This window comes from Lipotes vexillifer, unplaced genomic scaffold, assembly GCF_000442215.2.
Source record: "Lipotes vexillifer unplaced genomic scaffold, Lipotes_vexillifer_v1.1 scaffold602, whole genome shotgun sequence".
Taxonomy (NCBI): domain Eukaryota; kingdom Metazoa; phylum Chordata; class Mammalia; order Artiodactyla; family Lipotidae; genus Lipotes; species Lipotes vexillifer.
Window position 1 is genome coordinate 720,131 of NW_006790307.1, and position 15,649 is coordinate 735,779.

Below are 15,649 nucleotides of genomic sequence, written 5' to 3' on the forward strand. Positions count from 1 at the left end.
TCCCTACACAGCTGGATGGAGGTGTGCCCTTTTGGCACATACTTCTATTCCATGGTGGAAGGAACCCATTAAAGATTGCAAGAGATGTTTAAATTGAAAGCTCACTTACCCAGAAATATTAAAGGATCTAAGTACACAAATTCTCACTAAGCTGCAGGTATGTAGGGATTTAATTGTTCTGCAGAAGTATAAGAGAAATGATAGGTGTGACGTATGATAAGTAAAAAAGGAACAGAATTATAAGAAAAGATACTTTAGCATGATTTTTAGTAAACATCCAGCCAGCCTTCAGTTCTAAGAGGACCATCTGCCTTACAACGAAGTAGTTATTATTTACCAGTCAGGATTGCTGGGAGCTTAAAAACAACTTCAGATGATCTCCCAGGAGAAGAGTTAGGAATGACCTGGATACCAGATTTTTCCTTTCTGTATTCTGAAAGTCTGCCTGCTTAAAAATTTCAGATGTAACATAGCATCAGAAATGCACTACTTTTCCTCAACCAGCACATATGCTGCTGGTGATCATTTTCTTAGACTAGCACATTATTTTGATAGAGGGCACTGTGTCAACATTACTTTACCTCACTATATCCTTTCATGAACCAATCCAGGGACTCCGAAACGACATCCTCCTTCTTTTGCCTACTCAGTTCTGTGTATCTGAAACATTTAGCTTAAAAAGAAACTCAAGGAAAGGCCACAACTCTTTAGATTTCTAGAACGGTATTGTATGTGCTGTCAGAGCAGTAAAAGGCACACCAGTGTCTGTGATGGCACAGTGGTGATTATAAAGAATTTATTGAATGCATCAGATAAAAATCATCATTGAAAGAACTGATTTATATTCAAAGACCTTCAAATAAGTGCTTTATGGCTGAGAGAAACCTGTTTCTGATACAACTAATATTTTTGAGATTTATTTATGGGTACCTGCTACATGGGCCAGGCACTATTTATTTCATTTCAGTCTCACTAAATGCCAAGTATTGCACTTAAGCTGGGGACACAAAGTGAATAAAATGTACTCATTGCCTTCAAGAGGCTCACAGTCTTGTAGGGGAGAGAAATTCCAAATAGATAGTTACATTCAGCAACAATATGGTAAGTGTAAGGAGAGAAGCAAGCGTGGAGGGCTGTGGAAGCACATAGGAGGCATTGGGCAAGGTTTTCTGCAGAAGTGACTTTTGAAACAAGTGGTGAAAAAGACTAGAGAGAAGCAGCAGCTTGAGCTAGGGCCAAGGGCTGAGAACAAATGCTTGAGTGGCGCTAGAGAACAGAGCAAGATGTTGGGGGTTGGGGGTTAGGAATGATGGCCGAAGATCGGGCAGAGTCCAGGTCATTCAAGGCCTCGTGTGACATGTTAAGGAGCTTTCCTAGCAAATACTTGATAGAATATTTTATTCCTAGCTGGAGAATTCTATGGGAAAAGAACTTTGGAAAACATTGGATCAAAAAGACTTCTTTAATGTAGAGTCTCTTAGAAACTTAAATATGCTAATATGTATTGTGACTCTCCAAAACAAGGGTATACTATACAGTTTCTGACCATGAAACACTTATGAAAGATCATCTTTGGGGACTAGAGTTCTGAGAAGCACACTTGGGAAGTAATGTACAAATCTTTGGGGGATCATTAAGAATTTTAAATAGATCGATGACATGGATAGGTTTGCATTTTAGAACACACTGACAGCATTTCAGACCTTTCCAGCAGCGGTGTAGGAGACAATTGTAGGAGGACAAAATTGATGGCAGAGAAATAAGTAAGGAGACCATTGTTCCAGGGGAGGGAAAATGAGAGTCTGCACTTAGGTAGTAGAAGGAAAATAAGGGTTTTAAAAATGTTTAGGAGGTTAGAATGACAGAACTTGATCACTGATGAAATGTAAAGAGAGTGACGGATAGGAAGTATTCAAAGTTTCTAATATGGGTGACCCAGTGGATGGGATACCAACAATTAAGTAATTATAAGAGGAGGGTTTGGGGTAGGGAAGATACCATGAGTTTAGTTTGGGGCAAGGTGAGATTGAGGAAGTCTATGTCATATCTGGTAGAGATTTTAGGAGATAAATGGATATGAGAGTGAAACTCCTGTTAAATACCCAGATTTGGTAGTCAACAGCATATAGGTGTAGTTAAAATTATGACAGTATTAGAAATCAAGTAGTATTAGGGGAAATATGGACAAAGGATGGGAGCCAGGGGGAATTTGTTTACATACATAACAACTTCAAAACCTTGAGTCAACTCAAACCATAAACACACGTTGCTATTTAAAACACCAACAACACAATATTAGGTCTATTTCAGTGATGATTTTGGATCTACATTAAGTTCATCTCTTTTCTTTCTTAGACTTTATGTTGATATATATCAAATATTTTAACAAGCATTCTCCATTCCCACTCCAATTAAATTATCAGAATTTTAATTTTTTTTAAACTTAGAAGTGCTTTCTCCCTTTTAGTTACTCTTTGAAAATAGATTCAGTAGCAAGTAGAGGTTTAAACTGAGGCTGTCATATTCAAACCTTTGATTTTGCAGATTGCTAGTGGTGGCTCCAAAATTTCAACAAGGGCTTGGGGAGGCCATCTGGTTGAAAGAAGGTGCTAAGGCAAGGCTTATGTAGGACATTTTTTAAACTAAGATTAAGCATTTATTTGGGGATATTGGGGGTCGATGAAAATTATGCATGGAGTGAAGGGAGCTGAATTTTCCATAGAGCCTCCACTTGGCCCCATGACTGCTCTTTCACATAATTAAATGTGTGGTAATTAAAATTGCCAGCTGATATTAAAATTAACCCCCTAAGTAACTAACAATATGTCAATCTGAAAAATGTCTCCTACAACTAAATTGTGCTACACCACATCTTTGTCATATATTTATTAACCTAATTTATATTTTTGATTAAATTACCTATCAGCATTCTGTTCTTTAGTACACTGAAGTTGCTTTTTAAAAAAATTTTTATTGGAGTATAGTTGATTTACAATGTTGTGTTAGTTTCTGTTATACAGCAAAGTGAATCAGTTATACATATACATATATCTATTCTTTTTTAGATTCTTTTCCCATATAGGTCATTACAGAGTATTGAGTTGAGTTCCCTGTGCTATACAGTAGGTCCTTATTATCTATTTTATATATAGTAGTATGTATATGTCAATCCCCATCTCCCAATATATCCCTCCTCCCCCTTCTCCCTGGTAACCATAAGTTTGTTTTCTACATCTGTGACTCTATTTCTGTTTTGTAAATAAGCTCATTTGTATCCTTTTTTTTTTTTTTTTTTTTTTTGCGGTACGTGGGCCTCTCACTGTTGTGGCCTCTCCTGTTGTGGAGCACGGGCTCCGGACACGCAGGCTTAGCAGCCATGATTCACGGGCCTAGCTGCTCTGCGGCATGTGGGATCTTCCCAGACCGGGGCACGAACCCGTGTCCCCTGCATCGGCAGGCGGACTTGCAACCACTGCACCACCAGGGAAGTCCCTGTATCCCTTTTTTTAGATTCCACATATAAGTGATATGATATTTGTATTTCTCTGTCTTACTTCACTTAGTATGATAATCTAGGTCCATCCATGTTGCTGCAAATATTATTTCATTCTTTTTTATGGCTGAGTAATATTCCACTGTATATAAGTACCACATCTTCTTTATCCATTCATCTGTCGATGGACATTTAGCCATGTCTTGGCTATTGTAAATAGTGCTACTATGAACATTGGGGTACATGTATCTTTTCAAATTAGAATTTTCTCCAGGTGTATGCCCAGGAGTGGGATTGCTGGATTATGTGGTAGTTCTATTTTTAGTTTTTTAAGGAAACTCCATACTTTTCTCCATAATGGTTATACCACTTTACATTCCCACCAACAGTGTAGGAGGGTTCCCTTTCCTCCACACCCTCTCCAGCATTTATTGTTTGTAGACTTTTTGATGATGGTCTTTCTGACTGGTGTGAGATGCTACCTCATTGTAGTTTTGATTTTCATTTCTCTGATAATTAGTGATGTTGAGCATCTTTTCATGTGTCTTTTGGCCATCTGTATGTCTTCTTTGGAGAAATGTCTATTTAGATCTTCTGCCCATTTTTTGATTAGGTTGTTTTTTGGAAGAGAGCTATATGAGCTATTTGTATATTTTGGAGATTAATTCCTTGTCAGTTGCTTCATTTGCAAATATTCTCCCATTCTGTGTTGCGTTTTCATTTTTTTTATGTTTTCCTTTGCTGTGCAGATGTTTTTAAGTTTAATTAGGTCCCATTTGTTTATTTCTGTTTTAATTTTCATTACTCTAGAAGGTAGATCCAAAAAGATATTGCTGCAATTTATGTCAAAGGGTGTTCTGCCTATGTTTTCCTCTAAGAGTTTTAAAGTGTCTGGCCTTACATTTAGGTCTTTGATCCATTTCAAGTTTACTTTTGTGTATGGTGTTAGAGAGTGTTCTAATTTCAGTTTTTTTACATGTAGCTGTCCAGTTTTCCCAGCACCACTTATTGAAGAGACTGTCTTTCTCCATTGTATATTCTTGCCTCCTTTGTCATAGATTAGTTGACCATAGGTGCATGAGTTTAATTCTGGGCTTTCTATTCTGTTCCATTGATATATATTTCTGTTTTTGTGCCAGTACCATACTGTTTTGATTACTGTAGCTCTGTTGTATAATCGAAGTCAGGGAGTCTGATTCCTCCAGCTCCGTTTTCCTTTCTCAGGATTGCTTTGGCTATTCAGGGTCTTTTGTGTTTCCATATAAATTTTAGAATTTTTTTGTTCTAGTTCTATGAAAAATCCCATTGGTAATTTGATAGGGATTGCATTGACTCTGTAGATTGCCTTGGGTAGTATATTCATTTTGACAATATTGATTCTTCCAATCCAAGAAACATAGAATATCCTTCCATCTGTTTATGTCATCTCTGATTTCTTTCATCAGCATCTTATAGTTTTCAGAAAAGAGGTCTTTTGTCTCTAAATTTAGGTAGGTTTCTTCCTAGGTATTTTATTCTTTTTGATGTGATGGTAAATGGGATTGTTTCCTTGATTTCTCTTTCTGATCTTTTGTTGTTAGCATATAGGAATGCAAGAGATTTTTGTGTATTAATTTTGTATCCTCCAACTTTACCAAATTCACTGATGAGCTCTAGTCATTTTCTGGTGAAGTTGCTTTTTAAGAGCACTGTGGTAGAACTTTAAAATACAGTCATCCATGGCAAAACATAGCTTTGCTTGATACACTCTTGGCTCTCAGACTTTATATTGTAGATATTAAAATTTTTATATAACCATCTAAATCCTTTGTGGAAAGAGTCAGAGTATAAATAAAAATTAGTAAGTATACTGATTCTGAATAATAAAATAAATTATTTATCTAATTCACTCTTATGTTGTAAATGACATACTTTGGTGTTTGTGTGTTGCAAGTTAATGTTATCTGAACGTGAAAGAGTATTAAGGAAAACAGAACAAACTTAAAAATAAAATAATGGGGCTTCCCTGGTGGCACAGTGGTTGAGACGCTGCCTGCTGATGCAGGGGACACAGGTTTGTGCCCCGGTCCGGGAAGATCCCACATGCCGCAGAGCGGCTGGGCCCGTGAGCCATGGCCGCTGAGCCTGCGCGTCTGGAGCCTGTGCTCCGCAACAGGAGAGGCCACAACAGTGAGAGGCCCGCATACCGGACAAAATAAATAAATAAATAAATAAAATAATGACATATTCTGTGTGTATGTGTGTATATCAGTTAACAGAGTAGTTCAATAGATTATACTTCATTGATTTGAAGAATTAAAACAATTAGTTTCTTTGGCACAGAGTTTTCTTCCCAAGAGTAATGTAGGCATTAAAAAAATTTGTCTTGTCATGTAGTTATTGTAACTTTGGAAAAAACGGAGGCAGTATCTCTGGTGTATATACTTACTCCAAATACAGCTTTGCAGAAGGCAGGTTTGTCTGGAATCCTTGCAATGGGCACAATTAAGTTGAAGCTTAATGAAGTCAATGTGGTTTTTAATGCCCAGGTTCATGATCAAAACAATGTTTATTGTGATGTGCTGAGAATGGTTAATGCGTGGCCTGCACATTAGTGCAAGAGATGATGTTTAGTTAAAGGAATAAAGCAATAGCAACACTTAGTATTTCCAAAGACTGTTTTCTTTCAAAGAATGCTAAAGAAAGGGCATTTTATATCAATAGAGTCTTTGCAAATTCAGAGCAGAGATAGCAAATTTCATCTCATAGGAGCTCAAAGCTGGTCCTAGTATACTGTGTTTGAACATAGTATGATACTAGTATACTAGATTTGGCAAAAGCTGTGAATAATATTTTCATTTTTAAAAATCAAACAATTTCTAGAGAATCTAATTTAGAGCAACGTTCTCTAGAATGGACATTCAGCACACAGGGTTTGTGCAAGATGATGTGATATGTTGTGATATGATATCACATGGAGCATGTGATAAAACTCTGGGTGCTTCTATTTCTATTTATGGTTTCTTATCCTCTTAAAATTTCAATCTTTGCATGTTTTAGGATGTACATAATATTTTCATAATATGTTAGTCTAGTATAACATGTGTATACCAGTAAAAATTTTTTTTACTGCTGGGGTGTAAGGTCAAAGAAGTTAGGAAATCAGAAGTGTAAAGATTAAGAACACTTGTTTAGTAGTCTGATAGACTTAGATTTGATTCTTATTACCTTCAGCACTTACTAGCTATATGTTCTTCGGCAAGTTATATAACCTCTCTATGCCTCAATGCCCTCATCTGTGGAATGGTAATAATCGTATAAGACCTACCTCATAGGATTACTTGAAGAGTAAATTTAATGATGAATGTAAAGTACTTAGTATATAGTTTACAGTAAAAAAGGTTATGTACTTGTATGACTGGAAAAGGTCATGTGGAAGGATCATGTGGAAACCTTTGGAAAAATAGGCCTTAACTCAAAAGTTTTTCTTTCACTGAAAGACACTGATTAGAGTTTCATTATGGTCTGAGAAATTTCAGTTATCACATATTATTCAGACAAATCTGCTCATGTTTTAAAGATCATAGACCATAAAATCACTTTTCTGGGACCAGTGAGCTAAGCACATGATGTCCTGAGTTGTACACAGTATTCTTTTTAGTCCCATTTAAAAAAAATATTTATTTACTCAATGCAGATAGAAATTGAGTGTCTAAGTATATAATTCTAGGAGCTCTGAAGGCAACAGGGTTCTTCTCATATTTTTTATATTTGAGGTTTGTTGATTTTCAATATTAGTGCAAAACTTATCCCATTAGAGGGATTTTTTGTAAAGAGCCAAAATTAAGTAATTGATAGCTGTTTACCTACTCAGAAAGTATTGTTCATTAAACTTGTGTATATATATACAATGAGCAAAAGCTCATTAATAATAAATACTAGAACCCAGCAAATTATCCTGAAAGAAATGATCTATTAATAACTTGCTCCAGAATTAGAGAATAAACAATGGAATTTTAAAAAATCAGTGAGAAAGTAAGCTTTTATTCTCAGGAATGTAGTTTTATTGGGATTTGGAAGTCTTTTATAGTAGAGCAGGGTTTTTTTCTCCCCTAGAGCTTTAATGATAGAATACATTTTTAAAGCCTTTTTGTTTTGTTTTGTTTTTCAGTTTAGTCTGTGTTGACCCAGTGCTCAGTCACTTTATTCAGAGAAACCTCATAAAACCTGAGTAGCAAGATGCCTGGATAATAGTTTTGTTATATGGTCACTATGGAGTTCTAAGAGGAAGTGATGAAAAGGCAGAAAATGGACTCTGAATACTTATGAAAATTGACCTGACATCAGACTTTCATTTCAGTCAGTATGTGACTTCAGCAGAAATGTATTTTAAAGAAACAGATAATGAAAAATCAGATTCAATGAAATACTCAAAAAGGGCTCAGCATACTAAACAAAATGTATCAAGCACCTTCTAGGTATAAGACATTGCAAAATTCTGGGAATGAGGTTGGAGGAGATGAAAACATAAGATATACAGATGAATAAGACACGGTCTTTCTCCCCAGGGAACTTCCAGTCTGGTAAGAGAGATATACTTGTACAAAGTAAGCATGTGAAATGTAAAAGAGCTGTGAGATGGTAAAAAGAAGACTACTACGATTGTATCTTAGGCGTGGATTCAAAATAAGGTTCTCTTAGTTACTGGTCCAGACTAAGTTGACACCCAGTTAAATTTGAATTTTAAGTAAACAAGGAATAATTTTTCATCTTAAGTATACCCCATCACGTGGAACATACTTACACTAAAAAATTACTTTTTTTTAAACTATGAAATTCCAATTTAACAGGGCATACTGTGTTATTATTTCCTAAGTCTGGCAAACCTATTTTAGGCAAGTGTGCTGGTTATTTATAGTCTGCCAAAACGCATCCACCCTATTCGGCCCTACTCTGTGTCCCTCCTGGAGGCCGACCCCTTGCTCTCTCATTTCCCGTATTTCCATGCCAGTCGGCTTCCTGTTGAATTCAGCCCGCGGGAGGAACTGGGAGGAGAGAGTAGACGGTAGGAGGAGAGCGGCGCCCGGTCTTCCGTGCCTCAGCAGAGCCCCTCTGGTGGCGGCAGTACTCCTCTGTAGCTAGAACTCATGCATGACAGTTCCTCCTACGGGGCTTCAGCTCTTCTGGGACTCTGGTCACATTTTTTTCCTCCCATGGATCTTTCTGCCTTGGGAGTAGCAACAGCTTCTCTTTGTTGCTAATCTCTGGATGCCTCAGCATTCCTTTTGGTTTCCCTAACTTTGCCTGTATCTCTGTAGGTAGTCTATTATAATCTTCTTTTGAACTATCTGAGTTAAATTCTGTTTCCCTCCTGGACCCTGGTTCATAAAGCCAGTCTCTAACTTCTTTGAGCCACATCTCTTTATTTATAAAATGAGGAAAATAAGAGCTCCCTCATATATTTTTTTTTGTAAGGAGATTATATATGTGGATATCATGGAGTGTGAGAGGGCTCTAACATTTGAATTCATATTTAGCACACATTTTCCAGCTCTGGTATAGCTGAGTAGTGCCTGTTGAATCAAGTCTCCTATAGATAACAACTGTAAACTCCTGATAAAATATTAAATCAACTGTCTGATGGAATTGGATAATGGCCCAAAGCCAGCAGATGCTGGAGGAGAGTTAGCTCTTGGGTGAAGGGAACAGCACACGGTGAATTTCTCATTTTTAGCTTTTACACTGAGGGCAGCCCCAAGTCTTCACTAGATGGGGAGGCTAAAAAATCCAATAGAAAACCTACAATCTTACTTACTGAAGAACCAGAGGACAGAATTTAGGGCAACTACAGCCACTAGAAATTGAGGTAAGAAATCCAAGAAAGGAGAGTTTTGGAAAGAGAGAGCCTCAAATTCTATGTATAAACTCCTCCCAAATTCTTGGCTGACCCCTGAATCGCAGCTGCTTGCAGCAGACTCAAGCAGGCCAGTGAAACTTAGAAGAACAAATACTGTGATTTAAGCTTCTGCCTATTGCAGGAGAGAGTTAGTAGCTTGAGTCCAGCCAAGTTCAGTGTCTGATAAAACAATTGACATTTTTCAGAGAAATATAAAAGAATTCATTCTCTACAACACATCACTCACAATGTCTAAAATACACCCATAGTCACTTAAAACAGTTAAAAAAACAGGAACCGTGAACAACTTTAAAGAGAAAAGACAGTTATCAAAGCCTGAGCTCTAAAAATCACTGATGTTGGAAGTATCAGACAAGGATTTTAAAGCAGCTATTATAACTCTGCTCAAGGATGTAAGGAAAAATATGCTGGTAATGAATGAAAAGATAACAAATCTCAACAGGGAACTAGAAACTATAAAAAATAAAAATTCTAGAACTAAAAAATACAGTATCTGAAATAAAAATATTCACTGAATGGGATTGTCACAAAATGAATATGATAAAAGAAAAAATTAATGAACTCAAATATAGATCAATAGAAAGGATACAACTTGGAGACCAGAGAGAAAAGACAAAAAAATTAACTGCCTCAAGGGCCTGAGGAATAATATCCAAAGGTCTAACATTCTGTAAATGGAATCCCAGAAGGAGAGAAGAGAGAAAATGGACGGAGCAAGATATGTGAAAAAAATGCCTGAAATTTTCTCTATTTGGTGAAAGAAAGAAATTTACAGCATCTGAAATTTCAGGAAGCCTCAAGCAGGACAAGTCCAAAGAAAAGCCACATCTAGTCACATCACAGTCAAAGTGTTGCAAACCAAAGGTGAAGGGAAAATCTTGAAAGAGGGCTGAGACAATGGCACATTGTGTACAGGAGAACAATTTAAATGACTGCTGACTCCTCAGTAACAATGAGACTAGAAAGCAGAGGAACAATATATTTAAAGTGCTACAAGAAAAACCAGAAAACCCAGAATTCTATACTCAGCAAAAAAAAAAATCCTTCAGTATGAAGGCAATACAAGCACGTTTTCAGATAAAAGAAAACCAATAGAATTCATTGCCTGTAGACCCATGCTGCAAGAAATGCAGAAGGAAGTTCTTCAGGCAGGTGGAAAATGATAACAGGTGGAAATTCAGATCTTTAGGAAAGAATGACGAGCTTTTCAAATGGTAAATATGTGGGTAGATAAGTATTTCCTAGCAATTGACATGAAAATAATGGTTTCTCTATGTCGTGTTACTTTACAGTAATGTATATAAATATATGTGAAAGAATATTAGATCAAAAGTTTCAGTTAGACACCAAGATACAAGGTGTCTTAGAAAGTGCACATTCCAAAGGATATGGTAATCCAGATGCAAGTTTTCAAAGGAAATAACTAATAATAAATTAGATGATTCCCCCATGTTAAGAATATAAAAGGTTTGAATTTTTGGACATTCGAAGAGATTTTTGAGGATGATTAACTTAGAGCTATGCTGTGCTGTGATTACCAACCTCTATCATCCAAAGGGATTGGGGTAGGGGTTCTGGCACTAATGTCCAATGAAAAGGGCTTCAGTGGGACCAACCATTTAGATAGCTTTATGTGATTGAAGGGCATAGTGGATTTATTTTAATTAATTGATTGATTAATGTTTATTGAGACTTATATACAGTACTGTTCACCTCTTTTTAGGTGAACAGTCCTATGAGCTTTGACAAACGTATACATACAGTCATGTTAATAACACGACATCATTATCCCCGAAACTTCCCTGGTGCTGCTTTGTAGTCAGTTCTCTCCCCGTACTCATAGCCACTCACACACACTAATTTGATTTGTGTCCCTATAGTTTTGTCTTTTACAGACTGTCATATAAATAGAATCATATAGTATGTAGCTTTTCTCATCTTCCTTCTTTCAATTAACATATTACTTTTGAGATTCATTCATGTTGTTTCATATATGAATTTGTTCTATTCCCCAGTTGATAAATTTGGGGGCTGCTCCCAGTTTTGGGCAATTATGAATAAAGCTGTTTTAAGCATTTGCTTATAGATCTCTTTTGTAAACATGCCCTCATTTCTCTTGAGCTAGGAGTGGGGTTTCTGGGGCAATATGTTAAGTGTATGTTTAACTTTATTGGATTGCTGTTTGACTCTACTTGGGAAATCTGCAAGATGGGTTGATCAACAACTTTAGCAGCAGAATGAAGGAAAGCTGTCTGTTCTCTCAGAGTATGCTGGGGTAAGGAATACATGTGTGCTTACTGTAAACCAGATAGCCTTTGTATCAGTTATATAGTACTGCTAAAAAAAATAAATAAATAAAACATACCCCAAAATATAGAAGCTTGAAATAAAAACAGTAATTTATTTGCTTACAATTGTGTGATGTGGGCAGGGCTCAGGGCTGGCTTGTCTGTGTTATGTTGGCTGGGCTGTCTCTGCTCTGTGTTGCTGAAAGATTTAAACTGTCATTACTCCCATACCTGGTACTTCATCTGGCATGGCTGGAACACCTGGGGTCTGGCTAAACCTCTCTCTCCAGCTGAAAAATTGAACTATTTTACATGATGACAGACTCCAAAAGGGTAAAAACAAAAACAAAAACAAACGAACCAAAAAAAAAAATCCAGAAGCTGCAACATCTCTTAAAGTCTAGGCCTGGAAGTCATATAGCATCACTTTTGCCACATCAATATATTGGGACCATCCTATTTTCAAAAGGAAGGAAAATAGACTCCAGTTCTTCACAGGAAGAGTGTAAAACTCTCGTCGCAGGGCTTCCCTGGTGGCGCAGTGGTTGGGAGTCCGCCTGCCGATGCAGGGGACGTGGGTTCGTGCCCTGGTCTGGGAGGATCCCACGTGCCTCTAGGCCCGTGGGCCATGGCCGCTGGGTCTGCGCGTCTGGAGCCTGTGCTCCGCAGCAGGAGAGGCCACAACAGTGAGAGGCCCGTGTACTGCAAACAAAACGAAACAAAACAAAACAAATTCTCATTGCAAAAATGAAATGGGATGAAGGGCAAATATTAAAACTAGCTTTAAAGGCAGTCTACCTCAGCCAGTATTAACATTCAAACTAGATTCTGTTCAATAGTGTTACTTGGAGGGGTGATGAGGGACAGAAGTAAAAGTGTGCTACAGGATTCTGGGAGGTATGAGAGAGTAACTAACTGCCAGAATAAAATCCATCCATGTGGATCAAGGGAACTAAAGTTGAGAGGCACTTAACGGGGTTGGAGATTTCCAAAGAGCCAATAAATATATCCCATGGGAAGAAAAGTCAAAGTTACATATCTTCCAGTCCCAGCGAACACAAAGCCACCTTACAATAATAGCAGCCATATAAGAAATTTCTTATTTATTTTATATCTTCTTCTGTCCCCATCCCAACTTCAACTGATGGAAACAGAAAAATCAGAAACCATAGTTAATAAACCAGGGGAAGAGGACCAAGGAAAGAAAGGACTGTACTCACTCCCAGCTTGCATGTGTCCAGCCTGCAGCAGGCCCTTGTTGGGAGAGGCAGGAAGATTCCAATGTTAAAACAATCTTGGCATTTTGATTATTATCTGTTATTGGACATTTATAATAACTGTACTCAGACTTTGTGATTATAGGACTTTACCTAAGGGTGGCCAGAAAAAATAAGGGGCCTGCCTGAGTTTTAAGCCAAGGATAGGAGAAAGAACTCACATTGAAAAGCTTAAAAAGTGATAAGCACAAATAAATTGTTTTAAATACCAGAAATATAGGTAAGTCTATGATATGTGAGTTTTCATGACAGAAAATCATTTAAAGAGGGAAAAATCATGTGTAACCAGATATTGGATACTATTCAATACTTGACATATATTAGAATGTTCCATCACTTAACAGCTCTGTGATCTTAGGCAAGTCACTTAATCACTCTATGCCTCAAATTTTTCATGTGTAAATGAGATAAATATTATATGCCTTATTGGGTAGTAAGAATTAGATAAAATATAAGTTAAGTGCTTATTAGCACAGTGTCTGACAAATAGTAGCTATTCAGCAAATGATAGTTATCATCTGCCTTAAATTATTTTGCTGAATTAAAATTTTTTGCAAGTTTATTTTTTATTTCCCTTTTGTTAGTAGATACTCATCTGTGGGCTTTAAGGAGTAATAATATTTTTTTAAATTATTTTGTTTATTTTTGGCTGCATTGGGTCTTCGTTGCTTTGCGCGGGCTTTCTCTAGTTGCGGCGAGCGGGGGCTACTCTTCTTTGCGGTGCACGGGCTTCTCATTGCAGTGGCTTCTGTTGTGGAGCATGGGCTCTAGGCACGCAGGCTTCAATAGTTGTGGCATGTGGGCTCAGTAGTTGTGGTGCATGGACTTCAGAGCAGAGGCTCAGTAGTTGTGGCACATGGGCTTAGTTAGTCCGTGGCATGTGGGATCTTCCCAGACCAGGGTTTGAACCCATGTCCCCTGCATTGGCAGGCAGATTCTTAACCATTGTGCCACCAGGGAAGTCCAAGAAGTAATAATATTTTATAGTGCAATAATATCCTTACAAACGCTTAACATAATGACTGGACGTAGTAAGTATTCAATAAATGGTAGTTGTTATTATAGTCACTTGAATGCAAGTCCTTTCACCTCTCTCTCTTCCCACCATGTATTGACTAACTTATATACCATTGCTGGTATTCCATTTAATCTCTTTGAATCCTTTGAATCTCAATTTCTTCATGTGTAAAATTGAAATTTTACATATTTTACCTACCTCACAAGGTTGTTATGAGGAATAAGATCATTATTGTTGAAGCACTTGTAAAATACTATACAAATATGAGTTAGCATTATTATTTATTGTGCAGCTTACTTTTTTATGTTATTTATAATTCTCTCTCAAGTTATTTAGAATAACACTCCATGTTTTTCTGCCAGAAAACAGAGCTGAAACCTCCACTCACATATAAACAACTTTTTAAAAGTAGATGTATATTTTCTAGACCTTATACATAGATGCTGTGATTGCAGATGTGTTGTAAGGTTCCACTAGACCACTGATCTTTCTTCTCCTTGGTGCTGAGCTGCTTTCCTTCTTTAACTGAAATTTCTCAATTAGTGTTTCTAGTAGGACAGACAAGAAGGGTCTAACTTCTGATAACACGTTCATATTTTACCTGGAAAGCTAAAGCTAACTTAGGGGTTGAGAGAGGAGACTATCTTTTGAACTTCGGTTAGCACAAATCGATTGATACATTTAACACAGAATTAGCTAAAAATATCCATTCTAAAAGTGAGATAGTAAGATGGGCACATTTCAGTGGAGGAGCAACACATGATCACAACTATCTAAGAATAAATAGCTCAACGAGTTTCATTCTATTTATGCCCAACAGAAGGTAGCTGCTTCCCTAAGATGCCTCCCACCAGATGGTGACTTCTCAGTTCATTTTTAACTACCTGCAAAATCATGACACATGGCTCTGACCTTTCATTTTAGAGTTCACCTTTTGTTTCAGCACTAGATTACTATAGCTTCTGGTTTCCATCTGGGCAAAAAAGTCCCTTAAAAGGCAGGCGGTCAAAGTCACAGGCAAACACATGTGCACACAAATATATTTAGTTTTATAAATAGCTTAATCTTCATTCTTCATCTGTAATTATGCACAACTGATTTTTTGTTTCAGACCAGGTTTTCTTCTCTACCTACATAATAGCAGTTACCTCTATTGACTCAAGAAATGAAAGCTGATTTTAAATTATTTTAAAGAAAACGTAATTACGAAGGCGTATTGAAAGTTCTCTGTATATAGTGCATTCTAAACTCAATATAAAATTCCTTGAATTATCTGTATCAATCCTCATTCCCCAAGTCTCCCTTTGTTAGTATTCGTGATTGAGAAGTGACAGCCATTATCCTAAGCCTCTAGGATAATCAGGGTAAGGCTTTTCAGTAATGAGGAGTCACTAGGAGCTTAGCCACCACTCTAATCAATTGCTTTGTTCTCCCTGAATTTATGACCACATATTGCTCCCTTAAAATTAGCCGAGGGCAGGGCTTCCATGGTGGCGCAGTGGTTGAGAGTCCACCTGCCGATGCAGGGGACACGGGTTCATGCCCCGGTCTGGGAAGATCCCACATGCCGCGGAGCGGCTGGGCCTATGAGCCATGGCCACTGAGCCTGCACGTCCGGAGCCTGTGCTCTGCAACGGGAGAGGCCACAGCACTGAGAGGCCCGCGTACTGAAAAAAA